Source organism: Ornithodoros turicata, chromosome 6, assembly GCF_037126465.1.
Source record: "Ornithodoros turicata isolate Travis chromosome 6, ASM3712646v1, whole genome shotgun sequence".
NCBI lineage: Eukaryota > Metazoa > Arthropoda > Arachnida > Ixodida > Argasidae > Ornithodoros > Ornithodoros turicata.
In genome coordinates this window covers 52,695,274-52,713,283 of record NC_088206.1, presented here as the reverse complement: position 1 = coordinate 52,713,283, position 18,010 = coordinate 52,695,274, and the positions used below count along the sequence as shown (strand labels likewise).

Here is an 18,010-nt window from a genome sequence, read left to right as displayed (position 1 = left end):
CCCATCGAAAAAAAAAAAAAAGAAAAACGAAGAAGCCGAACATTATGCTTTTCGGAGTACCCAGAGCATAGCACTCGAGGACTTTTTTGAGCGCAATTCTCAGTTGTCTTGCGACGTACACCTTCAATTATTATTATTGAGCGCAATCGTTGTTAGTCCGACGACAGGAGGTTGCAAGCCCAGCAGCACAGAGTGATAGTAGAAAGAGATAACACAGGTATGGCTTATCGCATCTTGCTTCCGCTGGGATCATGCCTTCCTCTCCCAATTTCAAGAACTGTCACTTTTTCTGCTATCACTCTTTGGGCTGGGTTTGCAACCTTCCTTCGTCGCACTAACAACGCTGATTGCGCTCAAAGAGTCGTCGAGCGCTATGCTCTGGCTGCTCCGAAAAGCACGATGTTCGGCGCTTTTTTCTGTTGGGGTAGCTCCTCAATAACCCTATCAATTATCACAAGTCCGAGTAAATTCGTCGCACACTTCACATTGGGGGGCCGGGGGGGGGGGGGGGTTAAAAAGTGACATTTACTTGGCAAATTTTCGAGTTGAGTTCCCAAAAAGTTACATAATAAAACTTACGTCACATTACATTCACATCAATTGGTGGCAAAAACCTATAAGAACAAATGCAGTCGACCGCATCATTCTAGGTGACGTAGTGTTTTTTATTACAATTCAATGACACGTTTTCTTGGACACCCTGCATACAGGGCGTTTTTTTATTCGGTACAGAAGTTTTATAAAAAAAGTAGCAAAGCAAAATAGATGCCGTCTTAGTAGGTAGGTTGGGTTATGCGGCCGGGCGAGCATACTGTCGGACAGCGCTTGCAACTACTGGACGGCTAATTAGCCCACGCGCACTTTAGCGCAAGAATGCCATCGTGCACGGGTGAAATGCTCCTTCCGTTTGACAGCAGCTCATCAAGGTTGACGGTCTTGAGTTCACCTTGACATCTTCGGGACTCTATGGTTGACAATACATGGATTATCGCACAATCACACACGCTTCTCTATCGCACAGGGAGCATTATATTAGCCATCTTTGATCCTCAACTCGGGGTGGTACCGGCGTGGGTGCGGAAACAAGATGGCGCTCCTGCTCTCCCTTGGACCTCAGTGTCGATACGGTGGTAATAGTGCTGAAAGGGCTCGCCGTGGGCAACGTCACGACTAACACCCTGGGGGAATGCGCGTTTTGGGCCGACTTCTAAGGGAACTGTGCCGACATATGTATGAAAGCATCTGAGGAAAACCCAGGAAAACCCCCAGACAGCACAGCCGGCACCGGGATTCGAACCCGGGTACTCTGAGGCGAAGCTTATTTAGTGACTAATTAGCGGATACTCCAATCAGCTGCCTTGCTCTAAAGCATGTGCCCTCTCACCAGGATTGCCTGTCGCTGTTTCTGCGCACGGGTACTGCGTAGTTCTGGTTTCAGGATAGCGAAAGTTGACAATTTGTATCTCGAAGAATGTTCGCTCTTCAAGGGTGCTTAATAAGCAGGATGAAAAAGAAAAAAGAAATTCTTCAGAGCTGTGACATGGATACAACCTTCTAGGATTCTCGGTGCATGATCTTGGGATAATTGTGAATAGTGGATAATTGTGGACTTCTAGTGAACATGTGAACAGTGGACTCCTGTATAGCGAACATGTGAAGAGTGAATAGCGAACTTGTGAGTAGAGCACATGAGAAGTAGTTTTTGGAGGTGGGGGTGGGGTGGGGTGAGAACTTATTTTAGGAGCAGCAGAACAAGTCGGGAGACGAGTTCAATTTCTCCTCTCTTTTTTTTCCTTACAAACAAACAAACAAACAAACAAACAAACAAAACAACAACAACAAGAACTTTATTAGGAGATGATGAGATGGGGAGTTTCGTCGCCAGGGCGATACTCTACCCCATTGCTGGTGGTGATGCGGGGAATGAAATAATGAGCCCCTTCACAATTAGGATCGAAGTCGTATTGTATCCAGAAATTTGAGGGCAGAGCGTTGGTGGGCTGGATGCGGCCAGGGACAAAGCCATTTTGTGAGAGAAAGGGGGCGAGAATCTAGTTCGTTATGGGATCCGGAGAGTACGGTTCCGGAAGGTTGGTAGTATGGGCAATGGAGAAGAATATGCTCTAGATCTTCTACAGCACAGCAGTGACTCCGTTGGGGAGAGTCAACTTGCCGCAAGCGATAACGCCACTGCGCTGTAAAAGCCACATCCAGGCGCATTCGATGAAGTAATGCGGCAAATGGACGAGAGGTATGTCGAGGCATGCGGAAAGCGAGCGCTGGATCAACTCTGCTCAGCATGGCTGGGGGAGAATGTCAGCGGTCCATTGGTGGGAAGTCACGAGTCAGAGGAGTCACGAGGCTTGGAAGTACGGAAAGGAGATGGACTTGAATAGTCACATTTCACAGAAAACATGTAATTAACATGTTAATTAATCAATTTTAGCTAATTAATCGTCCAGCAGTTGCATACGCTGTCCTATAGGATGTCTGCTTGGCCATATAACTCACCTGCTAAAACTGCATCTATTTTGCTCTGCTGGTATTTTTTTATCAGAATTCTGAAACGAAAACAACAACAACAACACCCTGTATATAAAGCTGTTGGTGGCGTGGCGTAAGTGGCGTAATCTTTATTTAGTCTATGTTGAAAAATGTACACAAAGCGGGACTGTGAGGGCAAGCCCTGTAGTACAGTCCCAACACAGTTGAAGAATTAACAGCTAAAAATACAGTTTAGTTGTGATTAAGATATTGTTACATCGATATACGATTTAAAAAAAACTAAAATAAAAGTAGGGGAGTTACCCGACAACTAACACACTGATAAGTTACTAAAGAACTAAGGAACACACGGGCAGTTACTCGACAATAAACAGACTGGTAAGTAAGTTATTGAGCAGCCTTACGAGCATAGCAGCCTTATACAGTTGTTGAGAAAAACAATTTTAACCAAATCATCGTATGTCATCTTTTAATTCAGTGATAATGGGGCATTATGCTGGGAGTGTAAGAAACTGCGTAACTGATACTTAAAGTGGGGGAAAAGATGTTAGGGACCGTATATGATAGGGGGGGGGCAATGAATTCCAGACATTGGATCCGAAATAACTCATTGAATAAATCCCATAATTCGTCCGAGGTTGAAGTACCTGTAGCATACCAGGTTCGCACCGCAGCGAATAAGGTTTTTGTAGATGTGTGATTGAAATATGATGATCTGAGATCATGACGTTGCATAATCTGTAGATTAGGATGGCAACTTTGTATTTCAGTAAATTGTATATGCTCTGGATAGACAGACATCGGAATGCAAATGAGATACAATCGCGGTGATGTGCGAACATCATTATGCGCATTGCTCTCTTCTGAGCGTGGAGCAGAGGAAGCAGGCTGGATGAATAAGTCAGCCCATAAACGTCTAGGGCATAAGAAATTTGCGATTGGACTAGAGCATGGAAAACCATTAGGAGACAAGTGACGGAGACCAGGTATCGAATTCTTGAAAGAGCATAGAGCCCGCTGGTGACCTCGGAACGCACAAACTGGATATGGTTAGTGCACGATAGATGTTAATCCAAGATAACCCTTGATTGAACCTTGATTGAAGATTGAACCTCTGTATGCAATAAGGGGATAAGTCGACTTATTTCCTTTTTACTATTTTTGCTGCAATGACATCTACATAGCAGTATGTACCTGCCTAAGGAAATTTAGGACCGAATTGCAATTCATTGGCCCGCCACAGGAGGGTAAAAAACAGGAAATACATGTGTCAGTGGGACGGACAATCCCGTCAGGCCCCTTTTCTCAGTTTGGGATTTTTCGACTTATCCCCTTATTGCATACAGAGGTTCAATTTCACGGATGTCGTTCTTGACAGGGAACGCCCACAAAAATGCAATGTGTGTGCAATGTGTTGGTGAGTTTGTCATGCATTTAATCCTCAAACGCTAAGTCCCAAGATGCACGGGTTGGGGGTTCGGGGTAGGCATTAGCCGTCGTGGACCACGTTTTCGTTTTTTTTTTTTTTTGCAAATCATGCCATCATCGTGCATCGGCCGGCCTCACCTGGGGGCCCCAGACCAAGATCCTGGAGCAGCTGTACACGTTAGGGTTGGAGTTAGGAAAGAAAAATATGGAGAAGTGAGACACACGTGTTTAATACTACCACATATCTTGTACAGCGTCCCGGTCCTGCACAAGCTCTGCAACAGCAGCAACACTAACATGAACAACATGTGCTCCAAACCAAGGGGGTCATCAAAGTACACCTGCGCCACCAAGCGCGTCATACGTCTCACTCCGTGGCATACTTAGATGTAACCTACCCTAACTCAGGCTTTGGCACAGTGGTCAGAATCCTCCAGCAACACATCCAAACTGGATACAAGAAATATAGGCAGCAACACAGACCTCTTTGGAGAGAGCCGGCGCCACACCCAGCAAGCACCACTATCCCCGACATAAAAAACAAGCAACGTGCCTTCTGAAGTTGTTAGGCGGTTTGCACTGGAGGTGTTCACAGTACTAGGAGAGCGCAACACCCCTCCCTCCACCCATATACTGACGGTTCCGTGTCTGTGGATGGGGTTTCCTCGGCCGTCTACGATCCACGTATTGCCAAACCAGAGCAAGCTAAGCCAAAAGACTTCGTCCACGGCTGCGGAACTTCACGGGATAGTCTCGGTGCCCAAGTACATGGCGACTCACCGGCCGCAAAAGTGGGTTCTCTTTACCGACATATGATCTGCCATCCACACACTAGGTTCAAACAAGGAGATCACCAACGACGCCTTGAGATGCAAAATTACCAAGACATACGGTAAACTCAGACGAGGCGGACATCAGGTATCGATCCAGTGGATCCCCAGCTACTACAAGGCCCCTGGAAACGAGGCGGAAAGGCGGACGAGGCTGCAAAAGAAGCTCATTCCCTGGGAGGGAAAAGATACCACTGACCAAAGACGACATCAAAAGGGCAGCAAAGAGAACGGCAGATGTGGAGATGAAGAAGCTCCTGCATGGACCACCTACACTGGAGACACCCCCTGGCTTGTCGCCCTCGACGCTCCCTATAAATACACAGGCTGTAGATACATGAGCCGAGCTGACGCAGCACTCATGCATCGATCTCGGCTAGGCACTGCTTTCACAAGAGCTTACAAGTATAAACTAAATATGACCGACGAACCTACATGCAGACAATGCAAGACAAGCGAAGCCGACATCCGCCTATTACTGTACTGCACGAAATACGAGGACGAGAAAAGCGACTCTCCACACACTGGACAGCCGGCCACTTACCACTTAAAGATTCTGGGTGCTTGGTCTACAGACGACAAATTCTGCAAGGCAGCAGGCTACCTGCTACAACTTCTCACGGCCTCAAACCTGCGGGACCTGTGACACTTGTGCTTCCGCACATTTCCATTTTCCTGTGTGTGTGTGTGTGTGAAGAGTAGGAAGCCAAGTATTCGCTGACCTCTCGTAACACTTAAAAGGAAGAAGAAATGATTGGAACTATAGTACTACGATGTTGTCCACAGGCATCGCTTATAAGCCAGTGCTCGCAGCTCAATAACGTACTTGTTCTCCCCAGACAATGTCAGGTGTCCGATAGCGGGTGTCGCACCCGATTGTATGTGTCACACTGCTGTGACCTTTGCCCGCGGCTACATAAACATGCCGATTGCCTGGGAGCCCCAATGGCTTCGTCTCAACTGAAGACGGACAGCATGGCTGCAGTGGCAGCTCTTGCGTGGATGTGTACCGTGTCGGAAGCTATGTTGCCGCGAGCGCGTCCGTTCTCGCTGCAGATCTTCTATCTTGAAGAGCCATTCAGTCAGTGTCGGTAGTCCGGTCTGCTTTGGGTGGAGCACATGCTAGTTGCTCAAAAGCCATGAGCACAACACAAAACTCTGCTGCCACAAGTGATGTATTATACGACAGGCCGGAGTTCATTAGTTCTGGAATGACAAACGCACACGCTGTGCTTGTCATACTGACTGAGCCATCTGCGCGGACAAAAGCCCGGTCGTGATTGTCGTCTAGTGGCTCAATAGTGAGCTGTCGAAGAACCGTCCGTTGGATGCTTTTCTTCTTCTGTGGATTCCAGGAGCATCCATAGGCATTTCAAGGAGATTCAAAGTACAAGGTAGGTCACCCAGTCCCGATAATGCCTCCTGCTAAGGGGTGAGCTAGCGAGGCTCTAGAAATATCGAGACGATACTTGAACTTTGCCGGAGAACCAGTGGGCCAATCTGTTACGTTAGTCGTAGTAGGTAGGGCATGGGGGCAAGCGCTGTATATAAATGAGGCTAAAAGTAATGGCGTAAGGCGGACTCATCTAGTTAATGTTCGCTTCCGGAGAGGTTGGCTGCACCGTTGCAAAATTGTTTTCTTAGCTTGGCTTTCCTCCCGCACTCTAAGGAAGAAATGTAATCGGCGTCAGCGTGCAGAACATGATAGCAAACGAAAAAGCCATTATTTTCATTCGCAGGGATCTGGAACACTGCAGTAAGCTTGTCGAATTTGTTGATTGTAATCAATTCCCAGACTGTTACTGTAGGGAATGACATCATTTTGGCCCAAATATCGCGGGCGGGCGTTCCGAGAGAAGCGAGTTTGTTGCATCTCCCATACACTCCCATACATTGAAAATATGACAAACTTTAATTCGCCAAAAATCAATGGATCGCGTCAGGCCTTCAAAAATGTGTCATTCCCTAGATAAACTCGAGGGGAATACGCCTGTACCTCTTTCGTATATAAATTTAAATAGGTTTACGGGAACCCTGCGAACAAAAATTCCCCGTAGACTTTCTTAAGAAGTGAGTCCACCGTAAGGTATGGAAGCTTTTTTTCGCGGATGTCGTCCGCATGAAATTAATTGTATATGCATGTCAAACAGACGAATAAACACGCATAAATCACATCTACGCATCTGTTGTACGCGTTTGACCGTCATCAGCACCATGACACGACATCATGATTTGAAATTAGAAGGAAACTCACGTCAGACATCTACCGGAACGTTTTCCTAAAGTTTTGGTGCTGTATGGATACGACCCGGATGTTCGAAGATGTGTGCGTTACTGCGAGGTTGGACGGGGAACGCGGAGCATGATATGGTTAGCACGATGCCTGGTGGGATTATGTTTCGGTGACATACCATATAAGGTAAGCGCCGTGGAGAGCATTCTAGCATAGAAAAGCATAGCCCCGTTCACCCCTCCAGATATGGTCATTAGTCTAGAACGTTGTGGTTCGCTTGGCATTAGAGGAAAACTTATAGGAAGACGAGGAATTCTAAATTAATCAATACATTTTTATTATGTCAATTTCAAATTACAATGCCCGGAACTGCAGTATAGCGGCCGCTTGGAAAGGGCACAGTCACTAAAAGGTTCGACATTCGCTTCGACAACAAGTACACTGGATAACACGCACACTGCACTAATAGTGTAAGTTGCTTGTAATTACTTCAGTAAACTTCTTAAGGTTATCTAACATATGCGAAACTCATCAGCACCGTCGCGTCAATAGAAATCGAATTATATTGGATTGGACGGTTCGCGTGCGTGGGAATACAAGTACCACCTGTGGCGATGAAGCACTCCAATCATCATCATCAAAATAAAGTTGTTGTTGTTATGCTCTTAACAGGGATGGCGAGAGATCATTAACAGTCACACATTGAGTGCATTGAGAGCATTCAAAGCGCTGGGAAGACAATAAGCCAGCAATTTGTTGCCATCATTCGATCTGGGGGTGAAAGCATTTCACTGTTTTACATGACGGGGGCGCTGTGTGAGGTATTTTTCTAATGGGGATAGCGATAATACGATTTTGTCATTGTGCGTTACTCCTAATAAATAAGCTTTAATAGACCCCTGCCCGAGAAGCGTCATCATGACGTTGGTAGACAGACTGAAACTGAAACAAATCGAAAGGGGAGGGCTGGGTTACTTGTTCGATGCCTCCTATTGAAAGAAAAGTAGGACGGACGGACGCATCGTAGTCCCCTCAAGACCGTGGCTTTGGGGCGCGACCTTGTTCGCCCCTACCTTCGAGCGTAGTTCAACTCTACCAAATTGGTGGCACTGTCGAACACTAGTGACGTCATTTGTTTACAAACAGGGAGATGTCTATTAAAAGAGAGATATAGAAGTTGCTATTTTCATGATGTTGAGAGCGTGAAAGGAAACTTATGTATAGGAGGTGGTATTCCTTTCCAAGAGTCCTGACCGGCGATGATGGAATGTCCCAGCGGGCAGATGGACGTGTCCTCACACTAGGACGGTGCCGGTAGAACTGGCTGCCAGGCGCAGTGGCGCGCGCCAGCAGAGGCACGTCGTTGTCATCGTCGTCCACGGGCCGCCACACTTAAATGGACGATCGTATCCAGAAACCCATCTATGAAACCGATAAAACCGCGATAACACTATATGTTTGGCATCGTCTGACAATGTACCCAACAAAGAGGTGCTTAGATATTAAATCACGGCGGCCATCACGCCATCACAACGGCGAGGAAACGTGCCGTCCACGAGCGCCGTTCGCCGTTGCTAGCCTTATGAGACCGCCGGAGCATTCCTTTATTCATTTTCCCAAGGTCGCGTCTTCCTTGGTTCATGGGGAGCGACGTTTTTTTCGTTTTTACCAGAGAGGAAATTCAACGATACTCTCAACATCGGTCGTCTGCGCTTATCATCATGGCCTGCGTCTGTTCCATGGAATAGCAGTCAAACTACGCCACTCTTTCGCTTAGGATATTAGGATACAGTGGTCAGTGGCCCCCGAGGAATGAAATGACACTGTAGTTTCGAAATCGAGTGAAACAGATGCGGCCGTCCCTTTAAGAATCAGTGTCATAAGGAACGTTACCTACAACTCGAACAGACCTCCTTTGTATCACGAATGTACTTTTAAAAGAACACTGATGTGGCCAACATAACTTTTTTGCAGCAGTTTTGGCGTGCAGACGAAAGAATGACTAGTGAACGTGACCTGCAGCGCGCACGAGGGAGCTCTGTTCCGCACACCGTTGAAAAATTTTCCTCTCTTACAAATAGCGTGTCGGAGAACGGGGAGAGGAGGAAGGTACGTCGTGACGTCATCTGTCTCCCGGGTGGGGCCGGTCGTGCGATTCATGACGTAGACCGGCACAGCTCAAACGCGCAGCGCGTGAGCTGAGAAGAAAGAAACAAAGCAGAAAGGGCGCAACCGTGAATACCTCCCTCGGCAACATGCCTCCCTAGGCACCACAACTACAGTGAATAGGAAGAGGGCAGTGCAGCGAACGGACTGCGAGCTCCGTCTTGAGACGAATGTCAGAGCAAGTGGTGAGAGTACACTCTAAATTCAAATACACCTATTGTACCGCCTGCGATGAAAAAACCCTTATTTCAAGCGCTTTTCCGGTCAATTTGTAGCCGATACGAAGCTGTATGAGTCATTTTACCCCTAATACGCGGCCGAAATCAAGGTCTAACGCTTCATGAGGGGAAAGTTGTCCACCTTGCCGCCTATTTGTGCCGTGTAAGCCAATACGTCTCTGTTGTTTTTTCTTCTTGTGTTTGTTTGCTCTGGCTCTTACGTGCGTCGCGACCGTCTCTCTCTCGCCGACAGGTGATAAGCGATAACGACCATAACCTCGGAACGCGAGGACGCGCGGTTAACTGTTTGTCCGATGAACACTTGCGAGTGGAACATCAAATGCACCGTAGTATAGTTGACGGAATTTACAGAATTTGACGTTCAGGACATCTCTCAGTCAACATCGACTAAAACGAAGACGCAAGGCGAGCCGGCTGTTGCATCAAGTACGTTGTTGACACGCTCAAGGTCCATTTTTTAGATGTGTGCCGAAAAGCGTGTTCATGAACGTGTAGTGAGTGTTCATACAGGGACGAGCCATGAGAAAGGGTCACATGTAGAAGCTTAAAGTTATTGTTTTTTATGAACGCTTTTGCATGTAACAGACGAAATCTCATTTTCGAATTCTCTTTGTGTACACTGTGATTATTCCTAATAACATTGAGCTGTTAGTTCTGTCAAAGCAACGAGCAAAACAGTAAGAAAATGACCTTGAGTGATCTCATTACACTTTTTGTTTTACGTGGGACAGTTATGTTACTAAAGTGCAGGCGCGCTAAATTAATATTCATTTTTCATAATTTTTAAGTTCAGAATCTTATTTTTCCCGCGTTCAGTACTTTCCGGCAGGACTTTTGTCAAACACATGATTGTCCAACACAAGGAGCGTGTTGAGTTTTGATGGTGTGCCAAATCACTCAACAAAATTAACAAATTTCAAGAAGTCAACGAGACCTCTCACCGTCCCACCCTCATTAAACTTTGGAAAACGAGGGTCTCCTTCAAACTCTGAACCCAGCCGGCACATCATAAAGTGAAACACGGACACCACACAGCCCACGGCTCCACACTTGCCTACGGTTGCCCCCCCCCCCCCCCCCCAGCCAAGCAAGGAAGCTTCAAGTCCAGGCAGTTACCGCCCTAGTGCTCTTACAAGCTGCATAGGTAAGACCTTTGAGAGAATTGTGAACAGCCGACTGATTCATCTCCTAGAAACAAATAACTATATATCTCAATTCCAGTGCGGTTTTCGAATGGGGTGTTCTACAACTGGATCACCCCATTCGTCTAGAAACAACTATTCATGAAGCTTTTGTCAGGAGGCAGCATTGTTTGTCAGTTTTCTTTCACATAGAAAAGGCCTATGATACCGCATGGCGATACGGTATCTTGCAGGACCTGTATTCCTTGGATATAAGGGGTCGTCTTTTGAAATGCATCGCTGATTTCCTTCAGCAAAGAACATTTAGAGTTCAACTGGGAACTACTTTATTACGTACATTTGTGCAGGAGAATGGTGTCCCGCAGGGATCCGTTCTCAGCATCACATTAGTATTGGTCAAAATTAACTCTATAGCCAGAGTCATTCCACCTTCCATATCATAATCTTTATATGTGGATGACATCCAAATATCCCGTTGTTGGGCAACCTTGTCAAGATGTGAACGACAGATGCAGCTGTGTATAAATAAAACGGCCAAATTGTCTTTACGAAACTGGTTTAAATTCTCCACAGAGAAAACAGTGTGTGTCCACTTCGTGAGAATGAGAGGAGCATTTCCACCACCCACACTCAAACTTAATGGGCAAGATATCTCTGTAAAATTGGAGAGCAAATTTCTTGGCGTCATATTCGACTCTAAACTCACCTTTAAGTCCCATATCCAAAGCCTGAAAGTTAAGTGTATAAAGTCGATGAATTTAGTCAAAATTCTCGCACACAAGTCATGGGGTGTGGACCAGGAAACTTTGCGACGTGTGTATACCTCTTGCATTCGTTCAAAGAGAAATTACGGATGTGTCGTATATGGCTCCGCCCGTCAGTCTGTATTGAAAATTTTAGACCCTGTCCACCACCAGGTTCTTAGGCTCGTACTCGGTGCATTCCAAACCTCGCCTGTCGAAAGTCTATATGTTGAATCACATTAATGTTCCTTGAACAGACGGCGATTTTACCTTGGGGCATCATACGCCCTAAGAATAAGAAGCTACCCAAAACAACCAGCTTTAAACTGCGTTACAAAAACACGGTTCAAACAGATGTTTATTAACAGGCCTTCGGTTATCCCTGCTTTCTTAATGCGAATTGAGAGGGATATTGAGCAGCACGAATTTTCTTCTTTTAATTCCAAAGTTGTAGAGTGTAGTAAGAGGGTCCCACCTTGGGAACCACTTCCGAAGTCTGATACCACATTGACAAAATACAGTAAACAGAAAACTTCTGCACGAGTATTACAACAAGAATTCGAACACTTGAGAGAAAGCTTTGGAAGTCACACCGAAATTTACACAGATGGGTCAAGCTCTAGTGCAGGAGTGACTTGTGCCATGATTTCTGGCACATGCACAAAGTCACATCGTATTAACAACGTAGCATCTATCTTTACTGCAGAGCTTTATGCCATTATCCTGGCACTCCAGTACATTCTTCGTGGCTGCATAAAGTCTTCGGTAATATATACAGATTCCTTGAGTTCCATCAGTGCCATTTGTAGCAGGCACCCACAGAAGAATTTTCTTGTTCAACGTGCACAATTCTTAATCAGTGCAGCACAGAATAAGGGCTACTCTGTAATTCTCTGCTGGGTGCCCAGCCATACAGGCATACCGGGGAATGATTTGGTAGACCAGGCTGCTAGAGCTGCTACTGCAAAATATATTACTCTGCTTGAAATACCTCAGGAAGATATGAGATGTGCACTCAAGAAATCTCTATAAAAAAACTGGCAGAATTTCTGGGATACACAGGCACACAACAAGCTCCATCTCATTAAACCCCAAATTCAAAGCCATGGAACTTTCCCAGAAAACCGATTGTCATGCGTTATACGAACAAGATTACGCATTGGTCATACATTCTTAACCCATGCATTTTTGTTTTATGGAGAGGAGCTTCCTCAGTGTACGCACTGTGGTGAGCTTCTCTTGCATATACTCATCACCTGTACATACCATGAACCTCATCGTCAGCACCATTTCAGAGTTTTATAGACAGTTTTTACCTCTTCACCCAGCACTGTTGCTCGGTGATGAGGCTATCGTCGCTTTTAAAAGGGTTCTTAATTTCTTAAAAGACACTGGCATGGTCAGTCTTCTGTAATTTTATACAGCTGTTTTATGCATTTGTAAATATGCTTTTAATTTACTTCATATATAATTGTAACGATCCATTCACTCTCCATGCACAATTTTAACTAGTCATAATTTCACCATAGATTTGGAGCACTATGACTTTAGTCGTCCGTGCGCCACAAAAACCCGAAACATCAACATCATCACCCCCCAACGGCATTGTTTTGGTAGGCATCACAATTCTGCAAGTCGGCTTCAGCTAGCGCACGGGTGCTTTAGGGGAAGCCCGCTTTACAAAACTACCAGTACTGTACGTTAGTTTCCGCCAGAAATGACGATTTGTAACGCTTTGATGTCGGGTGAAGCCCACCTTACGGAGCAGCTTGTGTTGCTTCGTTTCGTTTTCTCCCCTTTTTTTTTTAATTTTTCACATTTTTTTACACGGTTTCTCCGTCTGTACCATGGGCGTCCCTGTGACTCTTTTTTTCAGCGTAGGGCAAAGAATACCCGGAGGGGAAGAGGGGACGAAAACATACAACCAATAGTCCCAAGACAATAGCATGATGACAATGGAATGCTCTGATATGCAGACGGTCCTCTGATAAGGTTCAACTTATTGTGCGATATTCGAGTATAATTCTTGACTACCTGCGAATGAAGAGCCCGGAATTTCCACTAATGACCTCTAGATGGAGGCCACGGTCCCTTTTATTTCTCCCTTACTCCTATGAGCTGTACTAACCTCTCCTCCTTTGCTTTTCCTTGCTTGTTTTGAGGGCTCGTGCACCCCAATAACGGAGTGGCAGTTTTAACCTGACAGTGACGCGTTTATGGCGTGTAATGTGGTGCGACATGCGCATATGGTGTGTGTTATGAAACAAGCTATTTATGTGCCTCGTGAGTGCGACCTCGTCTCGGGGGCTTCTTGTTCGGGAATGACATTGGCCATCAGTTTCCGGTGTCCACCTGAGGTAACCCGGCAACGTCCACCAGCTAGTTCACTAGTGACCACACGCAGTGAAGGCCTTCAAGGGAAGGAGCGTTCTTGGCAACCCGAATCTGAGCGATGAGTTCGGCTCCATGAAAAGTCTGAATATCGCTGTGGTCAGCAAAAAAAAAAAAAAAGAGAGAGCTGACTACAGAGGTACCCGCACCTGTATACGTCATGGTTGCCGCTCAGGTGTGATACCGGATTACGCGTGGCTGGTATCCCGTTCTGTGTGTCCGTCTGTATGCAGGGGCGTCGGAAGGGGGGCACGGAGGCAGCCCCCCCCCTGAACTTTTGCTCTGAGTGTCCTGCTACTCTATTTTCCATTCTCAAGTCTCATGCGAGACAGATTTCCTTTCAGGTCTGCTGCCGCAAAATGAAAATGAACATCGAATTAAAAAGCAGAAGACGAATAGAAAAGAGAAGACGAAATTCACCCATATAGGTGCTATCCCAAATTATCCTACGTGATACTATATATGCGCACCTCCTACGCGGAGAGCAGCGACACGCCATTCACTAGCCTTGCTTAGACGGTGAAGGCAGATTTGCTCTCCAGCAAAGTCACCGCCTTGTTTTTCAAACATCACAGGCAAGCATTCGGAAGCTCTTGTTCTATATAGAGGAGTTCGATGGTACGATTGAGGACTCGTGAGGCATACCTGGCTGTTTTTGCCTGAGTCATTGCTAGAACAATTGACAAAGCCTGTATAGTTTAGCTGTAATGACAATTTGCAGACGAAATCTTTGTACTTTTGAAGAGAACAAAAATAGAAAAATAAAGCAACACGCTACCGATCGCTTACTTCTATAAATTTGTCTTACCGCATTTATTGAAAGCATCAACAAGTATTTTAGTTTCTGCTCCTCTAATGCGAATATCTTTTTCGCCTCAAGGTAAGCAAGAACGCGAGATGGTCTTCCCTATCTGCGTTACAACTTCCACCTTTCATCGGATTACTTGGACGACTAATTTCCAATGAGCGCGTCAATGGCTCCCATTTTTAAATTTGCCGCACTTCTCAATCTAGAACTCCACACACCGTAATACTCTCCTTTAGGTTAGGTTAGGTTGCCTTAGGTTGGGTACACGCTGGGTGTTCGTGCACGTTACGGGACACACAAACTTCGAGTTATGGTTAACTGTTGCGTGCTGCAGATTCATGTGTGTTCCGTTGACCACGCGCAGGTAGCTTGCGTACCTGTAGTCCTGCCATTCGTCTGTTGCTGCTTTCGTGCCCGGTGTGACGTCCCACCGAATGGGTGGGCCAGGTGTCAAGAAACGAAGAACTATTCTCGGGTATCGTCAAAATGGTTTCAACCTTACCATAGAGCATACGATTGTCCTCATGCTTGTCTTGTGCATGCATCTCTTGTATCTACCGGTTGTACGTTTTTACCCCCCCCCCCCCCTCCCCGTGAATGGATTACTTTTCCCTACGCTGAGAAAAAAAGAAAAGACACAGGGACGCCCATGGTACAGAGTGAGAGGCGAAAAGAAGCAACGTTGCGAACACCGTCCCGTATTGATCCGTTTTTTCTTCGCTCACTGTTGTCGATAGTCAAAAAAATACAAGATAAAAATGCACAAGTAAAGTTACAAAGCAAAGAGAGAAAACAAGAAGAAAAGAAAACGTGCCAAAAAATGCACATAATTTTACAAAGAATACGAAGTGGAGAAAACGACACGAAGCAACACTAGCTGCTCCGTAAGGTAGACTTCACCTGACATCAAAACGTTACATTTAGCTATTTCTACTGGAAACGTACGTAGTCTAGGGGTGATTTCACGCCGGATCAGGCAGGGTGGTCTGGTCGACCGCTCCAATTTTTTTCTTTCAAACACATATTAAGGCCTTGTCCCTAGGAGGCATATCCGTGCCGTGCGTCCCTGCTTGTAATACGGGGTTCGTACACTTTTTGGGCTAAACAGGAAGCAACGTTCATATCTCGGAGCTGTAGACCAAGATTTACACGCGTGAACAGATGAGTACAATGCATCTCCTGTTGCTGGCACCGCGAAAAAAAGAAAAAAAGATTTCGTCAACGCACGACCGGCCAAGATGGCGTGAGTACTAGCAGGAATCAGCTGTGCGCAAACGATGTCATATTTTTTTGCAATGGACCCATAATAATAATATTAATCCTTTATTGGCAGTGTTCCTGCAAATAGACAAGCCTCAGTAGCAGTGCACATTCATGCTGAGGTAACGAAGGACCTCCTGCGTAAAACATTTAAAAGATGGATAAAAAGGTCACGTTGACCAGATATAAGGCTAAAAGTAATCTGAATCCGTCTAGTAGACGACTCACACGCGGCAACATCGTCCACATAAAATAAGGTAGGACGACGAATAGAGCGAGCCGGAGCATGGAAGCGAAGTAACTTGATAACAGATGGGACATCGAAGATATTATGTACACCTTTGCATAAAAAGAGAAAATCACGAATGGCCCTACTATTTGACAGGAGTGACATAGCTGAGTCGTGTACAGTGTCTAGTGGAAATCTACGTTTCACAACATTCAAATAGCGCTTGGGGATACTATCCAGACGTGTCATGTTCGTTTGCCCAATACAATTACATGCAACTGAGCGAAACTCAATCACAGGCAAAAGAAGAGAGACAAAGAGAGTGTGTAAGCAGTCAGGGTCGTTTAGGTCTTTAGTGACAAGACAAATGAAGCCAAGTACACGATAAGCCTTTTTGACCACATAATCAAAGTGCAATTTAAAAGAAATGCGTCGGTCAACCCACACACCAATATCTTTGACGCTAGTCAGCTTACTCAGCTCAGAATTGTACAATTTATACGTAAAATGTACCGGCTTCAGCTTATTTGTAAGCGACATTATTTTAGTCTTGTCACTATTTAGCACTAAACCGTTACGTAAGCACTCCACTCACACGTTACGTAAGCACTCAATAATGGCCACTCATTGAAGCAATGCAAACGTCTAATCACTACGCGTACGCAGTTCGCAGTTCCCCCCCCCCCCCTCGACTAACGTGTCAATGCAACCTCCTTTCTTCGCAGCTTTACGCTCAAACTACGAGCCGACAAAAAAAGAGGCGGAGCCAAGGGCTCATGTTCGGCGAATTTATTTCGGCAATTGCCATTGCATTATGAGTAGGATTATGTGCTATACTGACTAAAATGACCCCGGGGAACCCATTTCCGCAAAGAAAACGTTAGGTTGCCTTTGGAAATTTCGGAGTTCAATTCAAGAAATTAACTTTCCGTCAATTGAATGAAATAAAAATGTTACCAATATGTGGCAAACGTTATTGCCAGAAAAATCCATTGACCGCATGTCTCTCTGGGGCCTACGTTTTCTACTATGAATTTTTTTACTATCATGACTGTAGAGCCATGTAGAGCCATTTCTATATTAGCATCTGTAGAGCTGGGATTAGCGGGACAAAGGTATTACTAACATCGGGACAAAATTGGGACACTTTCTGGAACCACGTACCCGTCTATGAGTATGTCAAAACTGCTTTTATTAGCTTCAGATCATTTTAACTTGTTTTGCATCACCGAAACCGACAGACAACAGACACAAGAAGAAAAGAGAAAAAGCAGAAGGTTTTGTGATAAAACCACAGCCATTTCCCGATACCTTCCCGTTAACCCTTATGCGTCGGCGCCCCCCCCCCCCCCTCCAAGGCACGCACTAGGCGATGCGGGCGTCGAGACTGTGGCTCGGGCCTCGGGTTAGGTCAGAAAGTCCTCATCCAAGATGGCGTATTGCCTCGAAGAAACGAGATAAAATTTAATTTTTGTATGTGTGGTGCGTTATACGACGTTGATTTTTGTTTCATTTCATCCGTAATTTTCTCATCTTTCTAGTAAAATCATCCGTTATTTGATGTCTACTTCCGTGTGTTTAAAAAAGCCATAAGCAGGGGTACGGAACCACCTCTGCACTTCTTGAGCAGCAAAAGTTTCGTGCGATGGTTGATGTGATACATGGTAACACGGGCGAAAATCACAGGAATGAAGCGCTGATACGAACAATCTGTAGCGAGCGTGAGCGGCTGCACAACAGACAGGGTCCCCAACACAAGCCACCGCAGTACGCCTAACTGTAGACAAATGCGATAAATGGTTCGGCGCAGGTTCAGTTTTCGGATGGGTATCATGGAAGGCCTTGGCCCGTGTCCTTGTTTGAGAGCAGCGAAGTTGAATACATTTACGTATCCGCGAGGCAAGCGCGTGCGAAGTGACGCCTCTTTTGTGAACAGGACACGAAGAAAAGAAAACGAAGCCGTCGAGCGCGTTTGTGAGTGAAGGTGTTCCTCGATTTGCGTCGTACTCGTGCGGTAGTGCTTGCTGGCGAGGAAG

At 45.8% G+C, this 18,010-nt stretch overlaps 1 protein-coding gene across 3 annotated transcripts in view; it reads left to right on the top strand.

The window, feature by feature from the left end:
* The first annotated feature begins 9,646 nt into the window (after nt 1–9,646).
* Nucleotides 9,647–18,010, top strand: part of LOC135396690 (calpain-A-like) — a 110,180-nt gene continuing 101,816 nt past the window's right edge. For 2 of the 3 annotated variants that reach the window (XM_064627795.1, XM_064627797.1), the window contains exon 1: nt 9,647–9,827. The gene's annotated coding sequence lies outside the window, so the exon portion shown is untranslated. Of the gene's footprint in view, nt 9,828–10,322; nt 10,546–18,010 lie in introns of all 3 variants that reach the window. The other variant, XM_064627796.1, reaches the window with a different exon arrangement.